We start from the raw sequence: 5,473 nt of genomic DNA, 5'->3' as shown, positions 1-5,473 counted from the left end.
GCCTGCGGACTGAAAGGTCCCGGGTTCGATTCCGGTCAAGGGCATGTACCTGGGTTGTGGGCACTTCCCCAGTGGGGGATGTGCAGGAGGCGGCTGATCGGTGTTTCCCTCTCATCGATGTTTCTGGCTCTCTGTCTCTCTTCCTCTCTGTGGAAAATCAATAAAATATATTAAAAAAAAAAGATGGAGAATTTCACCAAAATAAATAAATAAATAAATAAAATAAAAAAAAGTGTTTCTTTAAAAAAAAAAAAAAGAAAGAGATCCATAATAGTCTGCTCTTTGCCTTCTAAATACTTTAATGCACTTCTCCAATATTTAGTTGTTTATTTTTAATTTATTTTTAAACATTTTCTCTTTTTAAAAAAAATATTTTTATTGATTTCAGAGAGAAAGGGAGAGGGTGAGAGTGGTAGAAATATCAATGATGAAAGAGAATCATTGATCAGTTGCCTCCTGCACGCCCCATATTGGGGATTGAGCCCTCAACCCAGGCATGTGCCCTGACTGGGAATCAAACCATGACCTCCTGGTTCATAGGTCGCTGCTCAACCACTGAGCTACACTAGCCAGGCTTTAGTTGTTTATTGATTGCCAATGAAATAAGAGTACTTCATAATTCTTAAAACTGGTAAGATATATTATTCTTACACAGAACTGAGTGAACTTATGAAAAAGCAGGGATGACTCAAGAACTGTGCTCTGATATCACTGTTAGAGCACATATTAGCAAGTTAATGATAAGTTCATGATTAGGCTGGATGACTTCGCTGTACGTCATGGCCACACGCAAGCTGTGACATTTTGTTTTAGCAACTCTCATCTACCATTTGAGAAACCTTCTAATGCATGTATTTTCAGTGTGAGATAGTGGCCACCTCAGCCTTGACAGATTCAAGGGACAGATGACTTTGGATCCTCGCATTGGATACTCTGTCTTGCACTTTGTCATACAAGGTGGTGGGAACAGATGGGGGTCAGATTTAACAGTGTCAGAGGACTTGTTGTCCTGTTGGGTGATTGTTTCTGGGGTTTCTGTTGCTCAACCTGGTCAGACAGTCCACCCTGAGATTATTCCCATTTCTTCAGCCTGGCCATCTGGCCTCTCATCAACTCAGCCAGCCCTGATGACCTTCTAACAAATTTCTCGTTTACTTGTCAGCCAGTGATGTTTTAGTCACTGGCAAATAGAAACCCTGACTGATAAACATGACAACCATAGGAAGGCAATTTACAGGTGTCACAGGAGGTTGGGAGGTGAGGATGGGCAGACACAAATTCAACAAGTCTTCAGAAAATAAATTTCAAATACTTGCCCCATTAAAAATTAATTACCAGTATCCCCTACCTATGAAAACAATGATGGACTTTTTAATCTCTGCCGTGTACAGTCTGAGAGTAGGTAAACGTTCACTTCAGTGCCTCTGAAATCCCAGACTTGTTTTATCAGAGCCAAAGGGAATGACTCACTAATGCGCACCAGATCTGCCTGTGTCTGAAATGCCAAGGGAGTTGTTTAGTAATATTTGGGAGCAATCCCTGATGTTTTAGGTGGGGTTATAATTGGCTTTTGGCTGCCAAAATTATATCACTCCTATACACTTAGTTAAATCAAATAGGCTTGGTTTGACTTATGGTAGAAGTTACTTGATATTGGCAGCAATCTAATCTAACACACACAAAATAACATACCTTAGGCTATTATAAGTACTAAAGAAGCTTATTATTGTAAAAATAATTTCAAACAATAAAGAAATATGTAAAGTGAAACTTTTCAGGCCTGTTCTCTAATCATCACCATCCCCAATCTACCCCAATCCCCTCGCCTCCCTTTACATGACCTCTGTTAACAGTTAGATATATATGTTCTTCCAAGTTATTGCATCTCTCTACACACATTTACACATCTGCATTTTTATATACTTTATAACTGTATTATACATGTTACTCTATTATTATTATACATGCATTTTCATTTATCCAATATATCTTAGAGATCTTTTCATTTTATACATAAAGCTCATCTTTATTTTATTATTATTATTTTATATTTATTTATTTATTTATTTATTTATTTAAGGCTCCCGGTGGGGGAAGAAAGCTGTGAGGTAGGGACCTTTGGGCCCATTCAGTGTGCAGTGTGGTTAAATGATCTTTAATATATATATATATATTATTGATTTCAAAGAGGAAGGTAGAGGGAGCGAGAGATAGAGGGATGAGAGAGAATCATTGTTCAGCAAGATCATCTTTATTTTTTTTTTTTTTTAAAACCCTACATAGTATTATAAAATATGGTATAACACAATTTGGTGAGTCCCATTTTCATTAACTTACATTATTCGGATTTTTCTCTATTACAAACAAATGTGATCTCTCATATTATAAATTTCTACATGCATTTAAGTACTATGTGTGATAAATTATTCCTAGAAGCAGAATTGCTAGTTAAAGGCTGTACATGTTTAACATTTTGAAAGATCCTGCTCCCAAAGGTCTCCTGTGACTTCAACTTGTATTTCTATACTCACTGGAGACGTTGCGCATCCTTCATGTCTTTGTTGTGAAATTGCCTGTTTATACTACTTGTTCACTTCCCTAATGATTTGGTTAACTCTTTCTTATCGGTTTCATTGAATAATGTATTCGTAATAAATCACTTTCTTGCTATATAGAGGTCTATAAACAAATGGCAATATCCCTCTTTACTTCCTTTTGCCCTAATTGAAGCAATATAAAAGCCTAGTAGCTTACTCAGCTCTTTATATTGCAGTGCCAAGAAGTCAATCAGCGCCATCCATATGCATTACTCTAACTTGTACCAGATATCTGAAAATAATTTTAAAAGACAAATAAATTACTAAAATAACATTCTCTAGATAGCTCTTTTAAATGACATACATCTGCTGAAACTGGTTTGGCTCAGTGGATAGAGCGTCAGCCTGCGGACTGAAAGGTCCCAGGTTCGAGTCCGGTTAAGGGCATGTACCTGGGTTGTGGGCACATCCCCAGTAGGAGATGTGCAGGAGGCAGCTGATCGATGTTTCTAACTCTCTCCCTTCCTCTCTGTAAAAAATCAATAAAATATATTTTAAAAAAAATAAATGACATACATTTAATTAATTTAAATATTAGGGTATTTGACAATTTAATTCTAAAATTTATGTGGAAAGGCACAGGTCCTAAAATAACTCAAACAATCTTGACAAGGACAAATGAAGTGGTCCACCATATAGATATAGTGATTAAGACAATGTGGTATTACCCAGCCATTGTGGCTCAGTGGTTGAGCATTGACATATGAACCAGGAGGTCACGGTTTGATACCTAGTCAGGGCACATGCCCAGGTTGTGGGCTTCATCCCTGGTATGGGGTTAGCAGGAGGCGGCTGATCAATAATTCTCTTTCATCATTGATGTTTCTCTCTCTCTCCCTCTCCCTTCCTCTCTCTGAAATTAATAAAAACATAAAAAAAGACGATGTGGCACTGGGAGAGCAATAGACATATAAATCAACAGAACAAATTTAAAAAGCCAGAAATAGACTCACACAAATATGTTCAAATAATTTTTGACAAATGCAAAACAGTAATTCAATTGAGGAAAACTGGAAACAGACTTTCAACAAATGGTGCTGAGTGATTGAACATTCATAGACCAAAAAATGAAGCGAGACTTAAACCTCACATCTTATTAAAAATAACTCAAAATGGATAACATATTTAAAGCTAAATGTAAAACTAAAACTTTTTAGAAGAAAAAGGGAAATTTTTTCAGGCTCTACGACTTCATGATCAAAGGAATAGGTCTTAGACCAGCCGTGGGCAAACTACGGCCCGTGGACTGGATCCGGCCCATTTGAAATGAATAAAACTAAAAAAAAAAAAAAAAGACCATGCCCTTTTATGTAATGATGTTTACTTTGAATTTATATTAGTTCACACAAACACTCTATCCATGCATTTGTTCCGGCCCTCCGGTCCAGTTTAAGAACCCGTTGTGGCCCTTGAGTCAAAAAATTTGCCCACCCCTGTCTTAGACTGAACTCTAAAAACCTGTTTATAAAAGGAAAAACTAGTAAATTGAGCCTCAGCAAAATGAAAAACAAAAACTTTGTTATGTAAAAACAACAAAACAACAACTTTGTTATGTGAAAAATTCTGTTAACAGGATGAAAATAGAATCTATAAACTTAGAGAAAACTTTGAAATCCATAAATCTGACAAAGGACTAGTGTCTACAATATATAAAGAATAATGAATATATAAAGATAAATGAACACCCATACACTGCTGGTAGGAATATAAACTGGTAAGGCCATTCTGAAAAAACAGATTGGTAATGTAGTTTCTTATAAAATTAAATATGCAAAAGACAATCCTCAGAATGGGAGAAAATATTTGCAATTCGTATATCTGATAAGGATCTAGTATCCAAAATACATAAAGAACCCTTACAACTAATCAATTAAAAACTGCTCAATTTAAAAAATGAGAAAGGGATGTGAACAGACATTTCTCAAAAGAAGAGATACAAATGGCAAATAAACACATGAAAAGATGCTCAGAATCATTAGTCATCACAGAAATGCAAATCAAAGCCACAGTGAGATCCCACCTCTTACCCCCTGGGATGGTTAGAATCATAAAGTCAAATAATAACAAATGTTGATGAATTTGTGCACCTTCAAAGGAATTGTGTGCGGGGAGGCTGTGGTGGGCATACGGGCATGTCTCGGCCCATCCTCCTCACCCACGCCTGGCTCCTCCCCACTCAGCCCTGGATCCCTTATCTGCTGGCAGCCCCATTCCAGCTGCCACAGCTCCCATGCGTTGACGCTCCGGCCTTGCGTGCACCCGCTATTGACGGCGTGGAGTGATTGGGGCTGGTGCTGTCAGTGGGTGCGAGTGGCAGCCACTGTCCCGATTGCCCTTTAGGAGCAGGATGGAGAAGCCCTCAGGGCTGATCAGGGCTGGCAGCTGCCACTCCCACCCGCTGACAGTGATCAGGGTCAATCAGGGCTGACAGCGATCAGTGCCGGTGCAGCAAGTGCAAGTGGGGCTGGCGCAGGCAGTGGGTGTGAGCAGTGGGACCACAGTGTGAGGGAGCAAAGAATTTTCAGTAACCACCAGGGGCTCTCCCCAATGACAGCAACTGGAGTCCTGCCTTGGTTTGGCTCCCCCCGCTCACCTACTCCACCTCCACCATCCCACCATGGCTGATGCCCGCCATTTCCACTCGCACCCCCTGATGGTCAGAGCATATTTTGTTTTTTTGTTTTAAATCTTTATTGTTCATATTATTACATTTGTTCCTCTTTTTTCCCCCCATAACTCCCCTCCTCCCAGTTCCCGCCCCACCCTCCGCCCTCACTCCACACCCTCTGTCCTCATCCATAGGTGCACGATTTTTGTCCAGTCTCTTCCCGCATCTCCCACACCCCTTTCCCCCCCCCCCCCAAGAATCATCAGAC

Source organism: Myotis davidii, unplaced genomic scaffold, assembly GCF_000327345.1.
Source record: "Myotis davidii unplaced genomic scaffold, ASM32734v1 scaffold753, whole genome shotgun sequence".
NCBI classification, from domain to species: Eukaryota; Metazoa; Chordata; class Mammalia; order Chiroptera; family Vespertilionidae; genus Myotis; species Myotis davidii.
Note: the sequence above shows the minus strand (reverse complement) of the source record.